Here is a 16266-nt window from a genome sequence, read left to right as displayed (position 1 = left end):
GTGGGGGTCTCTCACCAGTGACCTGTATAAGGGCAATATTAATGTCTTTCCCTATGTGGTGATGCTTTTGATATGCTTGAGCATTCTGTTAGGTTTTCCCACTGCTTTGTAACACTGAGTTGTACCATTTATGATATCTGAGATGGTCACTTGCAGTTCCCTTCCCTGTTTGGTAATAGCCAGTTCTTGTCCTCCTTAATCGATAAATAGTTACTGAGTGTTTGCATGATTTTATACTCTTTTGCATGACTTTTACCAGTCATGACTGTACTTCTAGTTTCTTCATGTCAACTTTGAATTTTGATTTTGCCCGTGTCTACTTATAGATTTGTATTATTTGTGCCATCTCCCAACAGGCATATATTCCTGTAAATCATTCCACAGTGTTGCTAATAAAAATGTTGAAAGTAGGTGCTCCAGCACGATGCCCTTCCACAAATCATTGGTTTATTAACCTTCTCTAGAGTGCTGTTGCTGAACCAGCTTCTTTCCTAATTAATAAGTTGGTTTTTTTTCCATATTTGCTGTTTGGGCTTTTTTTTTTTGTTTTTTTAATTTGGTTTATTTGTGGTGCTATCAAATGCTTTACTGAAGTGGAATATCTATTGTACCACCTCAAAACACTTCACTTGTCTGGTCATCTCAACAAAGAACTAAAGCAAAATATTTCAGAAGATATCCCATTATAAAACTTAATATCTGGAGGTCTATAAAATACTCATTTCAAACTATATTTTCTTCAGTTGATTCCATGCAATTCTGCTGAATTAATGTAGAATTGAAAAAATGACTGGTGCATTCTCAGTCTCTTCTTCCTGTCATACCACTGATTTTAAAGTGGTTCCTTTGGAGTGTGTCCCAAATGGTAGCCAGGGCATGAGGATGAAAAGTGCCAGCATGGTTCTATCCGGGGCTTCCCCCCTCCTCTTATGGGCTACATCCCAGCGAGAAAATTACTTTCTCTAGCATTGGACATGAAATTGGATTTTGCAGAATATAGATGTGATAAACTCTCCTCCTCTTCTTCTTTGGGGGCAGAATGCATGTGAATGAGGCTATTACTCATTCACTCCGCATTCAAAAAAATAAATGTATGTCTCAGACACACATTTATCGCTCAGATATTAACGCCTGCCTGGAGCAGGCGTTAATAGCTGAGTGCACATAGTACAGAGAAGCAGAAAAAACTGCTTCTCTGTACTATGTGCACTATGTCCCTGGTCAGGAGGGTGGGGGTTGTTAATTTAAAGGGATGGGATGGGGTTTTTTTTTTTGGGGGGGGGGAGGGGTTCCCAGAGAAAGAAACGTTTTCTGATCTGGGGAGTGGACCGAAATGGCCCTCCCCAGACCCGAAAACAAAATGGGGAGAAAAAAAAAAGCTATGCACTCCCCTAATTTGCTCCATAAGACGCCCAGACGCAGAGCCGGTTTAGCACAATTTTTTTTTTTTTTTTATTTTCCCCCTCTGAATCCTAGGTGCGTCTTATGGAGCGAAAAATACGGTAAGTGCCCGGACAGCCATCAAAAAATCTCTCTCAAATAACAAATGGCGTAAGCCAACCAGCAGACGCAATTTAAAGAACCCAGTTTTAATTAACATTCTGATTTGAGGTCTAAAAGATAGGGTAGAATCAATCAGAAATACTAAACTCTTAATTGGATTAAGAAGGGAAAAAGACATGTTATCAATGACCAAAGAATTTTGAGTTGGAGTAGATAATGCACGATGAATTAACAACATGGTAGTCTTATTGGTATTGAGTAACAATTTATTATGTTTTAGCCAACGATTAATGGTGTCTAAACAAAAAGTGAGTGAATCAACTGTTTCTTGCCAAGAACTTTTGACTTTAACATAAAATTGAATATCATCCGCATATATCTTAAAGCCATCAGTAATAATGGCTAATAACTTCGCAATGGGAGCAAGATAAACATTAAACAACATGGCAGAAAGGGTTGAGCCCTGTGGAACCCCAACTTTAACATTCTGAACTTAGAACAAAGATTATTGAAACAAATCTTTTGAGAACGTTCTGAAAGGTAATTTTCAAACCAACCAAGCACTGTGCCTGTGATCCCACATTCCCGCAGGCGAAATAATAGTATCTTATGATCAATAGAATTAAATGCTGATGTGATATCAAGGGAAACTAGAATGAACTGCTGACCACTATCAAGACCCCTTTTTATAGAATCGATTAAGGAAATCAAAAGAAGTTCGGTGCTCAAACCACGACGAAAACCAAATTGATGGGGACTCAGGACGTCATGCTTCTCAATCTTTTTGCGTTCCCAAACATTGTGAAAAGGGGGATTCGTTCCTACCCAGCATGCCAAAATAGATTGTTTAGCTGTCTGTCTCACCTTAACCATTAACATTTCTATCTCTCTAGACCAATTGCGAATAACCTTCGGAGTTTTCCCAAATAGCCATAATTTTGGATCTAAGAGGAGAGTAGTCTGAGTTATCTGGGAAACTTTCTGTCGGACAGATTCCCAGAATGCTTGGATATGTGGGCACTCCCAAAAGCTGTGTAGATAATCATTTATAGATACTTTGCATTTGTCACAGATTGGAGAGGGGCAAATTTTCCATTTGTAAGCTACTGCTTGGGGGATATAAAGTTGCCAAATTTATGTTTAAGTTCTCAAAGCAACAATGCTTTCTGGATTTGGGCCATATACTGTTGGAGATCCGTCAGAGGGAGTGTGGGTTCCGGCCACCGAGACCACCGGTCAAGGATTGACTTGAAGTATGTATGAGGTTGAATCTACTTCCTGGAGGCGTTTAGTGAAGGATGCGCACGAAGGTTTTTGGGTCTTGGTAAAATGAAAGAAAGATATAAGTGCACCCATGTCCTCAAGGATTGGATTCTCTGCCATTAGGGTATGGATTTAATGGTGAACTTGTAAAAATGCAAAGAAGTCATTGCTTGGTAAGTGATACTGGTTTTCTAAGTCTGTAAAGCTAGTCACTGTATTGGAATTAGGAAAGAACAGTTGATAAATGTATATTAGTCCTAATCTCTGCCATTTTGAAAAAATAGCCTGTGCTAGGCCAGGAGGGAAATCTGGGTTTGCAAAGATGTCATTAAGTGCTGTGTGCTTAGATTTAAAACCAAATTTTTTGGAGAGAGCCAGCCAGGCATTGCGACAAGAGGACAAAAGGGAAAAGGCTGTGGTGAGAGTGGTTATGGACTTTTCAGAGCATTGAAGTAGAGACAAGAGAGCATAGCCCCTAAGCCACACTTTAGTTAGTGCATAAGGTGAATATAGAGAAGACTTGTGGAGCCAATCAGAAACAATATAGAGCATACACACTAGGTTGTAGTGTCGAATGTCGGGCAGTTTAAGCCCCCTTTGGTCCATGGAGCTTTTAGTACCTGTAAAGGAATTCTAGCCTTTTTCCCCTTCCAGAGAAAATGAGAGAATTCCCTGTCTATTGCTCGTAGGTCTTTTTTGAGGAGCCATATAGGAGCCATCTGCAATAAGTAGAGCCACTTAGGAAGTTCGATCATTTTTAGAAGATGGGATCCTGCCAAATGAGATTGGGATGTGCATCCATTTTTGGACATTTTTACAAAGGGCTGTAAGTAGCGGATGTACATTTACCTTATAGAAGTGAGATATTTGTGTGGGAATTAGTATGCCCAAATATTTCATTTTTTTCAGAGACCCATTTTAATGGGAACGGGCCTGGCCAAGTTGACTTTAACTGGCCCGAACATCCAAAGCTTCAGATTTATTTTGAGGCCGGCAAATTTTCCAAATTGGTTTGATGTGATAAGACCTTTTGTAAAGAATGGGTAGGGGATGTTAAGAAAATCAAGACATCTTCCATAAATGTTGCAACTTTGAAAGAGGTGTCCATATCTAGTCCTCTAATGGATATATCCTCTAATGGATATATCATCTGCAATTTTCCTGAGAAGAGGGTCTATGGAGAGAAGATACAACCAGGGCGAAAGAGGGCATCCTTGGCGCACTCCGCGATCAATCGAAAAGGGGTCCGAACTATCTCCATTGGCTAGAGATTCTGAACAAACGGCCCCGAAAATCCGAATCTGTCAAGAACCAAGAAGAGGTATGGCCATGAAACTCTGTAAAAAGCCTTTTCTGAATCAAAGCTGACTGCAAGTGCTGGTAATCCCTGTCGCACAGAGTATTGCATTGCGGAAATTAGCTTGATGATATAGGAGCCTGCTGTCCTTCCCTTAAGAAACCCAACTTGGTTAGATGATATAATTGTTGGGAGTATAAGATTCAGTCTGTTGGCAAGTATTTTGGCAAACAGCCTAAGATCACAGTTCAATAAAGAGATTGGCCTGTATGAAGTGGGTAGGGTGGGATCTTTTCCTGGTTTAGGTAGAACTGTGATGTGAGCATCTGTGAATCCCTTGGGGAAGCTTCCGTACGTTAATGCTTCATGAAACATAACCTGCAAAGGAACCGTGACTTGGTCTTTTAATAGTTTATAGTAATCAAAGGGGAAGCCATCGAAAGCCGGGGCTTTGCCCGAAGTACTGCTAGAAATAGCTTTCATAATCTCATGTGTCTGAATGGGGCTGTTGAGATGATTGATCTTTAGAGATACGTGGCAAAGAGAGCGTACTGAAGAAATCTTCATCCCTATGATTGCCTGATCTGTCTTCCCTATAGAGATCTGTGTAAAAATCTTTGAGGGCATTGTAAATATCTGCAGATCTGGTAGCCCAGTGGCCCTGCTGAGTCTGTAGCTTCTCTATGTATGATTTGCCTTTGGCTATCCTGACTGTGTTGAGTAACAGCTTGCCATCCTTGTTGCCAAATCTGAAGAATTTATATTCATAGTTCCGTAATATGTATTGGGTTCTTTGATGTAAATGAGTGTTTAAAATACTGAGTATGTTTAGGTAGTTGGACTTGGATTCGGGAGTTAATGATTGTAACATTTTAGATTTGGCCACCTTCAGTTGGTCTTCCAGTTCGAGAATAGTTTTGTTTATTCTGGTGTTTCTAGCCTTGACATATGCAATGATGTCCCCTCTAAGTACTTCTTTACTGGTCTCCCAAAATAGAGGGATTGTGAGTATGAGCGTGGTGAGAGTAGCAGTTCTGTTTGTCTATTAAGAATTGTTTGAGAGCTTTGTCGTGTTGTATAATGAGTTTGGGAAACGCCGTTGCCGAAAGGGCCTGGCTGAGTCTAAGATATTGAGGTCTACCCAAATAAGGGAATGGTTGGTGACAGCAGTGGGACCTATTTCGGCTTTTTCAATATGATGGAACAGATACTGTGCCCCTAATGTATAATCAATTTGTGAAAGCGAATTGTGAGCTCTAGATGTATGTGTGTAGTCTTTAGAAGTGGGATGGACAGTAGTCTATGACCTGGAGCTGGTCACGTAGAAACTGGATACCTCTGTGGGTATTCAAAGTATGTGGCATCTTTTGTGGGGGGAGCCGATCTAGTGTTGGATCTGTTATGCAGTTAAAATCACGCACCAGAAATAACCAACCTTGCTGATTATAAAGAAGGCATTGAGTTAGTTTATAAAAAAAAAAACGCAAACATTTAGACAAGTATTGGGGCCATATAAATTGCATATGGTCAAAACATGTCCCTTGATGGAACCAATCAATATTATAAATCGCCCCTGTGGATCTTTTATCTCCTGAATGAGTTGAAACGTTATAGATTTGTGGATGAGAATGCCTATTCCCACCTTTTTCCCCTGGGCGTTGGAGAAATAACAGGTTCCATCCCAGTCTCTTTTTAATTTTTTGTGCTCTATTTCAGATAGCCTGTCTCAAAGAAACACACCTATTTGGGCTTTTTGACATTTCAGCAATTGTACAATTTTTGCCCTTTTGATCGGGGAACCCAGGCCATTTACATTTAAAGAGGCCAGTCTAATGGAATCAGCCATTGTCATCCAGCGTACTCACTTTACTAACCGAATTGTGGGCCATCAAAAATTCCTGAGTCTCCCAGCCAAGACCTAGGAATGCGCAGCCAGCATTTTTAGTATGAATAAAATTGTGATGTGAAAAAACTAGTGAGCAATCAGCACATGAGTGCATAGGCAGGTAGATGAATAAGCAACATTGTGAATGAGGAATGTGTTGAACCCCTTTTTCCCCCCCCTAACAATCCCCTCGCAGTTTCCTCATGAGCAAAAAAGCTCACAAAGATCGGAGGTACATTAATGATGTGTGAGCACCTGCATCCCTATAGAAAAATACAACGTGCCTATTAATTCAACTAAATGATAACACATAGCAAAAGGCTAGAAAGGAAAAACCTCAACTCCCCCCCCCCCCCCCCACCCCATTTTTTTTCCCCCTCTTGTGGCTGTCCGCGTTTTCCCAAGTGTATAAGTCAATACGTATCTAACCCGCAATCTATAGAGGTGGCTTCCCCGTAGTATGTCATTTTGCTCGGCAGACAACCGGTGATTGAAACTGAATAGACTGCCGGCGATGCCTTAACTTGTCCCGGGCCATATTTGAGTGACCGATTTGCGAGCCACCTTTTAGGATTCGCGGGCTCCTGTCTGTGAAGTAAGTGACATGCAGGCAGCTGAAAGTCACAATGGGTGGTGTGGGTTCGGAAGCATGCGTACGACCATGAAGCCATCCGTTCCAGTTGTAGGTTTTGTGCAAGGCTGTTGCAGCTTACTCTGCTTGATAGTCTCAGCATTCTGATAAAGAACAGGAATGGGTGGTGCTGGATGAAGGCTGCGGAGATCCAGATTGGAGACCTTGGCACTCTGGGAAGTTGCTGCGTTGTGCGCTGGAACCCGGAAAAATCATGTGAGCGGGTTCCTTGCGGTAGTTGTACATGATGATGTCAGAGGAACGCATTCATCTGCAAGTGAGGTGTGGGCAACGGCGCCGAACATAAACTTTTATTGAAGCACAATGGGGCGTGCAATTGAACAAACCTGGCGATCTGATGACAGTCGAACAGATGACCAGTAGGACCAGGAAGGGCCGCATAAATAGGCAGGGTAATTCAGGTTTTGTGAGGCGTTTTTAGTACAATCTCGTGGACTAGCCAACCCGATCTTTCAGCCCTGATCCCCTTCAATCCAGACCATCCAGGAACGCTTGTTCCTTTGTGTAATCCTCAAAGATATAAGAGGAATTCGCGTGCCAGATCTTTAGTTTAGCGGGGAACTGTAGGGTACATTTGATCTGTTTTGAGACTAGCGCAGAGCATATTGGGTTAAATAGCTTGCGGCTCTGGGATACTGACAAAGAGTAGTCTTGAAACAGTCTTACTGGTTTTCTCTGGTATTTAAGATCTCCCAATGAAAGTGTGCCAACCCACCCCCGGGATCAGGAGATAGGGGGTCGCCTCTTTTTATTGGAGGTGGGTCAAAATCATATTAGACCAGTGGGTTCTGGAGGTGATAAGAGATGGCTGTGCGTTGGAGTTTTGCAGTGTCCTCAGGATGTTTTCAGGGTGTCTCCCTGCAACTCTCTGCAGAAGAAACAGGCAGTGGAGTGCTTGTTGAGACTCCTCGCCTTGCGGGCTGTGCTTCCAGTGCCCAAGTCTCAGGAAAATACAGGCTAATATTCCATTTATTTCATTGTGCCCAAGAAGGAGTGCTCTTTTTGCTGCATCCTGGATCTCCTGGGTATTAAATTATGTGACTACACCAACACTTATCCATATGTGATAAATTTAGACGCTCGCTCCGCAATGCAAGTACATGTATCATAGTATGACCATCATACTAGGCATCATCGTATTAGCTTGCGCTTTTAAGACTCAGCCTTATTCTTAATCATAGGTCATTTAAATGGAAAGTCCCACAGAAATCCTTTTTTTTTTTTTTTTTTTTGAGAATTTTTTTATGCTATAAAAACTCCAAATGATAAAATACTTAGCTTAGTTGCTATTTGTTATCATTTAGTTGAATTAATGGGCGCATTGCATTTTTCTATAGGGATGCAGGTGCTCACGCATCATTATCGTACCTCTGATTGAAAGACGATTGGGTTACCAGTTTTTGTCGGGAGATGATGGACCGTCATGAATTCATTGAAAGACTGATATAATTTAGCAAAGTATTTTATCATTTGGAGTTTTAATAGCATAAAAAAATTCTCAAAAAAAAAAAGGATTTCTGTGGGACTTTCTATTTAAATGACATGATTAAGAATAAGGCTGAGTCTTAAAAGCGCAAGCTAATACGATGATGCCTAGTATGATGGTCATGCTACGATACATGTACTTGCATTGTGGCGTGAGCGTCTAAATTTATCACATATTGATAAGTGTTGGTGTAGTTACACAATTTGTTCATGTTAAACCAACGGATCCAACCACATAACATTTAATTTCACCTACTGACTTTATTAATAGCACTCTCCTGGATATTAGCCATCATTTTGTGAGTGACTCATTTTCTCATAGAAACTTTGCTATCAGTGATAATGGCAGTACGGTCAAGGGAGTTTGACAATATCTGGTCTTCTCCGAGGCATACCTTCATATTCCCATCCAGCTAGAGTACCAGCGGTTTCTGCATTTCGCTGTTTTGGAATAACATTATCAGTTTTGAGCGCCTCCCTTTGAGTTGGCCACTGCACCCAGAACCTTTTCTAAGGTTATGGTAGTGATTGCGGCAGTGTTGAGAGAGGATGGCGTTCTAGTTCACCCCTACTTAAATGACTGGCTGATTCTGACCAAGAGTCTGGATGAGAACCTTTGGGTCTCATGCAAGGTGATCTCCTTGCTCAGGAACTAAGATGGGTATGAATATGGACAAGAGCAGCCTACAGCCATCCCAGACACTGGAGTATCTCGGTGTTCAGTTCGACATGAAACGAGCTAAGGTGTTCCTGCTGGAGGGCTGCATTCAGAAGGTGATGGTGCAGATGTGACTATTGACAGAAACAATACCCCCTACAGTGTGGTCTTATCTACAGGTCCTTGGTTTGATGGCAGCCACCTTAGAGGGTGTTCCAATGGGCAAGGGCGCATATGTGTCCTCTTTAGCACACCTTGCTGGCTCATCTGAGTCCTCATTCTGAAGATTATTTGATTCGGCTTCACCTGCCAGTGGAGATCAGCATACAGCTGCAGTGGTAGTTGCAAGCAGACCATCTAAGAAAGGTTTCCCTGCGATCACCGGACTGGATAGTACTCGCGACGGATGCGAGTCTCCAGGATTTGAGGGCCCAATGTCAGGAGTTGACAGCGCATGGATGCTGGAGTACAGAAGAATCTCTGGAGCCTCAATCAGCTGGAAGCCCGGGCCATCCGGTTGAAATGCTTACGATTTGTCAACTGATTGCAGGGTTGAATGGTTCGGATAATGTCGGACAATATTACGACAGTGGCTTGCATCAATTGCCAGGGAGGAACCAAGAGCCATCATGTGTGTCAGGAAATAGCTCAGCTCAAGGATTGGGCTGGAAGTGCATCTTCAGGAGATCTCATCCTCCCCCATTGCAGGAAAAGGAATGAAAAGGAATGGAAAGAACTGACTTTCTTAGTAAACAGTCTGGACCCAGGAGAATGGGAATTGTCAAACGAGACGTTCCAGCTCACAGTGGAACACTGGGACCTCCCGTTTCTAGACCTGCTGGCGACATCTCACAGTGTGAAGGTTCCGTTCCTTGCTTCTTCAGTCACAGGAGAGATCAAAAGTCCTTGGGCATTGATGTCCTCGTGCAGGAGTGGCCGGAGGTCAAGCTCCTATATGCCTTTCCCCCATGGTCCATGTTGGGCAGGATGATTTGGAGAATCGAGACTCACACAGGATGGTGCTTCTTGTGGCATCAGATTGGTCCAGGAATCCATGGTATGCAGATTTGCCAAGACTCCTGGTGGTACAGGATCTGCTAAGGCAGGGGCCTGTTCGTCACAAAGATCTGACTCAGTTGTGTCTTATGGTATTGCCCTTGAAAAGGTTCAGGTGCTGAAGCATGGATATTCCATTATGTGATTGCCATCTTGCTATGAGTGAGATGATTTTTTCCCACTTCCTTAGCCTATATGCAGATTTGGTGAGTGTGTGAGACTTGGTGTTAGGATCGAGGGGTTTATCCTCGTTAGGTTAAGTTCCTGCTCGTTTTGGAATTTTTGCAGGATGGATTGAGAAAAGGGTTGGCCCTTAATTCATTAAAGGTACAGGTGGTGGCTCATGCCTGTTTCAAGGTTATGTGAATGATGAACCCTTGTCGGCTCATCCAGATGTGGCTCATTTCTTAAAGGGGTGAAGCATCTTCATCCTCCCTTGTGGAGTCTTAATCTGGTTTTTGATTTCCTGGCGGATTCCTCCTTTTGACCACTGTGTAATCCTTTTCCTTGAGGTTACTTATGTTGAAAACAGTGTTTCTTGTGGCAATTTGTTCTCCGTGTAGAGTCTCTGAACTGCAGGCCTTGTCTTGCCGGGAACCGTTTCTGCGAGTGACTCTAGGAGCAATACAGTTTCATGCTGTTCCATCTTTTTTGCCAAAGGTAGTCTCAGATTTTCACTTGAATCAGTGAATTTCCCTACTGACTTTGGACAGGGAAAGGGATGTGGATGAATATCACCTGTTATGATCCTTGGATGTCAAGGTATAACTTGAGGTATTTAGAGGTTTCTGAACCTTTCAGGAAGACAGGCCGGCTGTTTATACTCCAAGATGGGAGTAAACGGGATGAGCTGGCATCGTGGGCTACAATAGCCCACTGGATTAAGGAGGTAGTCATGGCCGCGAATGTGGACGCTGAGCAGCCATTGCCTAGTCAGGTTAGGGCTTAATCCACTAGGGCACAGGCAGTGTCATGGGCAGAGATTAGATTTTTGTCTCCATTGAGATTTGTCAAGCTGTGACATTCGTTCTTACATACCTTTTCCAGGCATTACCACCTGGATGTGCAGGCCTAGGAGGACACAGCCTTTGCACATGGGTATTGATAGGACCATGGGCAACCTCCCGCCCTGTTTGGGAGTAGCACTGGTACATCCCACTGTTCCCGGATCCACCTATCCGAATGCTAAGAAAGGAGAAATTACTACTTACCTGATAATTTATTTTTCTTTAATAAGGATAGGTGGATCCACCTTCCTGCCCTTGGCTGCCGGATGCTTGTGCTATTGTCCTCCTGTGTGGCTGCATGTTCCAGGGATTACTGGTGTCAGTCTAGTCCCTATACTAATGTTACACTCCTTGTCTGAGTTCAGTGTTTTCCTGTTAGCTGAGTGCTAGAGTGGTTGTCTGTTAATAATGAGGTTTTTGTTTTTGTCCACAGTTGACTTTTGCAGAGAATACTGGTGGGCTGATGTCTGTGTAGGGATATATATTTTGGGATATCAGCTTTGCTCCGTTTCCATCTGCTGGTAGAGGTGCATAACCCACTGGTCCTGGATCCACTTATCCTTATTAAAGAAATCAAAGTTATCAGGTAAGTAGTAATTTCTCCTTCCCAAGAAAACTGGAGGACTCTGTCCCATCCTAGACCTAAGAACTTTGAGCATATTTATCAAAAGAAAAGTTCAAGATGTTTTTCCCAGCATCTTAATTCCTTTTCTTTGAAAAGGGAACTGGCTATATTTTTATCTTAGGGATGCTTATACACACACCACACACCGACAGACCTCAGATTTCTGATGGGGACCCATCACCTCCAGTATCGCGCACTGCCCTTTGGCCTAGCATCAGCCCCTCACGTGTTTACCAGATGCCTTGCTGTGGTGGGGGTGCATGTGCATCCTTGCTTGTGTTCTTGACCAGCCAATTGTCCACTGCTGCAGGTGCCATGGAATTAATGCACTTGACCATTTGGGTATTGGAGTTACCAGGATTTTTTCCCAAGTCCTATTTGAGCCCATTATCACAATTGGAGTTCATTGGAATTGCTAGATAGCACTCAGGTATAAGCCTTCTTTCCACAACAGAGGGTTATCGCCTTGATGTCCACTGTAGAAAAAATTCAAATGAGTCAGCAGACAGCATAGAACACATTAAGGATGTTGGGCCATATGGTGTTTACTGTATGTCATTTACTTGGCACATTGCCACATGAGAAGAGCCCAATGGATCCTTAGATCTCATGGTTGCAATCATCCAAGATTTCTGGGATAGCATCCATGTCATGCAATTGTCTTGGTGGTGGGACAGTTCCAAGCTGACCAGAGGTTCCAGATTTCTCTGTTTCAAATTGTTCTTACCATGGATGTGTCCAGCTTGGAATGGGGAGCTCGTTTAGGATGGCACTGAATCCAGGGTCTTTGGTCTACTCAGGAAAAGCTAAATCTAGATATATTCTGGAGCTGAGCAGGGCTTGCCAAACATGCCCTGGGGATTCCACAGCAAGTCATGTTTCAGGATATCCACAATGAATATGCATAAGATAAATCTACATATACTGAGTCTCCATTATAAGCAAATTTATCTCATACATATTCATTGTGGATATCCTGAAAACCCGACTGACTGTGTGGTCCAGTGACTACTCGTGTGGTTCCAGGATTCGGCTCAATCTGTCTGCCAGGACATTCTCCACACCTGCCAGATACATGGCCCTGAGAACATCCCTTGTTTAGGGATTGCCCAGCCCAACAGCTGGACAGCTTCCTGACAGAGGAGATACAAACCTGTCCCTCCCTGCTTGCTGATGTAATACATCACAACATGATTGTCAGTTTGAAATAGTACCACTTTGTTGGCCAGTCAATCTTTGAAAGCCTTTAGCACAGGACTTCTCCTCTGAGGCATCAATTCTTCCCCTGAATCCTGTAGTACAAAGTTCCTGCTTCAAATAAACGCAGTCCACCTTAACTAGGGAATGGATATCAGAGAGAGACTTTGATAGAATTGCCCAGCCTTATAAAGACTTCCCAAATATGTATCCAGAGTTATTACCGGTGGGTTCTTTAATGGAGGGAGAACTCCACAGAAAGGATGCCAACCACTGGGCTCCATTCTTCAAGACTTCCCTTCCACTTACTGCTGATTCTATCTTGGCAGTCTCTCCCCTGACGAGTAGCGAGGTCGCACCTTAGAGCATTTGACAAGAGCCGGCTCTCTTAGCCTATGTTGGGGCCAACACGAAGGTCATGTCATGTTCCCTGCATGCTGGAATTTGTCTGACTAGAGGACTAAACGATGTCTCTGTCTGTACCCAGACTGATCAAAATTTCCCAGCAATGAAATACCAATGGGATTTTCCACACTCTCCATAGTCCCAGTATCCTGGATCACAAAGGTAGTTATTTTTGCTATATGTGAGGAGGTTTTGAGTGAAAAACCTGAATTCTCCCCTTTCTTTTAGGAAGCATATTAGGTAACAAAGCTCAGCAGTGCACCAAGGAAGCTGATCAGGTTAAGAACATAAGAACATACCATACTGGGTCAGACAAAGGGTCCATCAAGCCCAGCATCCTGTTTCCAACAGTGGCCAATCCAGGCCATAAGAACCTGGCAAGTACCCAAAAACTAAGTCTATTCCATGTTACTGTTGCTAGTAATAGCAGTGGCTAATTTCTAAGTCAACTTAATTAATAGCAGGTAATGGACTTCTCCTCCAAGAACTTATCCAATCCTTTTTTAAACACAGCTATACTAACTGCACTAACCACATCCTCTGGCAACAAATTCCAGAGTTTAATTGTGCGTTGAGTGAAAAAGAACTTTCTCCGATTGGTTTTAAATGTGCCACATGCTAATGTCATGGAGTCTTTCTATTATCCGAAAGCGTAAATAACCTTCTCACAGGACAAGCAGGATGGTTGTCCTCACAAATGGGTGACATCGAGGATGGAGCCCACCACGGAAAACTTCTGTCAAAGTTTAAACAGAACTTTGACTGGCCCCTACTGGGCATGCCCAGCAAGGCACTGACCCTGCAGCCAGCAGGGGTCTCCCTTCAGTCTTCTTTTTTCCGCGCAGCAGTTGCCACGCGGTGAAAGGAGCTCTCTAACCACGTTCCTGACAGGAATCTGGAAATTAATTTCCTAAGAAAATTTGCCCCTCAGGGGTCTCCCTTCGACAAATTTTTTAGTCATCTTTCGGAACCCGGTAAGTTTTTTGCCTTCTTCCATCGACTGCCGTCGATTTTGGCCCTTGAGGCCTGTTGGCACTTACCGATCCCCAGCCTAAATTTTGGCTTCCAGCCATGGCAACGGGGTTCCGCCGTTGTCCGGATTGTACCCGGACTATGTCCATCACAGACCCCCACAGGGTTTGTGTAATGTGTTTGGGTAGTGAGCATGATGTCCTGACTTGCACCAAATGTGCCTTAATGACACCCAAGGGTCGCAAAGCCAGGATGGAGAAGATGGGGCTCCTCTTCCATGCACCCACCCCAACGCCATCGATAGCATCGACGTCATCGGAACCGGCACCGTCGAAGTTGTACCATCATCGCCAACCCTCCGGTGACCGTCCGCCATCGATCGCTTCTCGGCCGTCGACTCCCGTCCCTTCCCCGGATGGGCGAGGGGATCGGAAAGAAAAGCATCGCCATCGACGGCACAAGTCTCGGCCTGTCGAGGATCCACAGCCATCGACCTCTGTTCAAGCCGAGCCACCGACAAAGAAGCCGCGAACAGACCGGACACCCTCCACGTCTCGTTCGCCGGCATCGAGGAAACCCTCACCCTCCCGGGGTGCGGGGGCCGTGATCCCACCGGTTACGGTGGTACTTCCGGCCCTGCCTCAGCCTCCCTCTCCCGTTGAGCCGGGTATAGTTACCCCTGGTCTCCGGGCAGAACTGGACCGGCTGGTCCAGGAGGCCATCGAGAAAGCGATGAAGAAATTACAACCTCCATCGGCACCGTCTCCGGCACCGGTTCCAGTGCCGCCCCCAGCACCGACACCGGCACCGGCTTCGCCACCGAGGAGGGAATCGACCACCGAGCCGTTGGTACAAGCGTTAGCACCGCTACTCAGCCGTATGGAGGCGCTCATGACGGCCCTTCCATCGGTGATTCCAGTGCCATCGACAACACCACCGTCTCCGACTGGATTCTCATCGGCAGGAGAAACACCGTTTCGGATTCCCCCTTCCGGGGTGGTTCCATCGGTACCTCCTGGCATATCTCCACCGATATATCCTTTGGCTCCATCGATTCCGCGCCAGGCACCGATTCCATCGGCAGCACCGAAGCCATCGATGCCATTTCTGATTCCACCTACGGCACAGATTCCACCTCGGTTTCCATCGATGCCCTCAGAACCTCAGCCAGGTCCATCGGGGCTACAAGCCCCACATGATCCCTATGATACCTGGGGTGATGATGATGATACATCTTCTGACACAGATTTGCCTTCGCCGCCATCTCCTACAGAGAGTAGAAAAAGATCTCCTCCTGAGGATCTCTCTTTCATTAATTTTGTAAAAGAGATGTCAGAAGTTGTACCTTTTCAGTTACAATCTGAAGCCGATGATAGACACCAGATGATGGAACTACTTCAATTTCTGGATGCTCCAAAAATCATCGCTTCCATCCCTATACACCAGGTGTTTTTGGATCTGCTCAAGAAAAACTGGGAATCTCCTTCATCGGTGTCTCCAGTTAATAAGAAAGCTGACTCCACATACCTTGTCCAGTCAGCACCAGGTTTCCAAAAGCCTCAACTGGATCATCGCTCTGTTGTAGTTGAGTCTGCGCAGAAGAAGGCCAAGCGTCTTAAGCCACACTCTTCTACCCCACCTACCAGGGACAACAAGTTCCTGGATAGTGTGGGACGAAAAGTGTACCATGGAGCTATGTTGATTTCACGCATAGCTTCATATCAGCTCTATATGACTCAATACAACAGAGCTATCCTTAAACAGATACAAGACTACGCTGACACGTTACCGGACCAGTACCAACTGCAACTTCAAGCCCTTCTTCACAAGGGATTTGAGGCAGGGAAGCACGAGATTAGGACCGCCTACGATATATTCGATGCTTCCACGAAGGTTTCAGCCACAGCCATCTCAGCCAGACGTTGGGCTTGGTTAAAGTCATCCAACCTTCGCCCAGAGGTCCAAGATCGTCTTGCTGATTTACCCTGCTTAGGCGACAATTTGTTTGGAGAACAAATTCAACAGATTGTGGCAGAGTTAAAAGACCACCATGAGACGTTGAAACAACTCTCGTCTATCCCACCTGAGGTGACCTCCAAGCAACCGCAAAAGAAGGACTCTAAAAAGTCGTTCTTTCGACCACGTCGCTACTACCCTCCGTCAACTAGGGCTCGTCCTGTACGGTCCTCTAACAGGCCTCAGCCTCGTCAGCCGCGAAAACAAAGGCCTACTGTAGCCCCACCTCCTGGGCCTGCGGCGGG

The 16266-nt window shown here is 44.6% G+C and overlaps 1 protein-coding gene across 13 annotated transcripts in view; it reads left to right on the top strand.

Annotated features, from left to right (window-relative positions):
• Positions 1–16266, top strand: part of LATS1 (large tumor suppressor kinase 1) — a 184047-nt gene that overhangs the window by 13506 nt on the left and 154275 nt on the right. The gene's annotated exons all lie outside the window — the stretch shown is intronic.

This window comes from Rhinatrema bivittatum, chromosome 3, assembly GCF_901001135.1.
Source record: "Rhinatrema bivittatum chromosome 3, aRhiBiv1.1, whole genome shotgun sequence".
Lineage (NCBI taxonomy): Eukaryota > Metazoa > Chordata > Amphibia > Gymnophiona > Rhinatrematidae > Rhinatrema > Rhinatrema bivittatum.
Note: the sequence above shows the minus strand (reverse complement) of the source record. Positions and strands in the feature narration are given on the sequence as shown.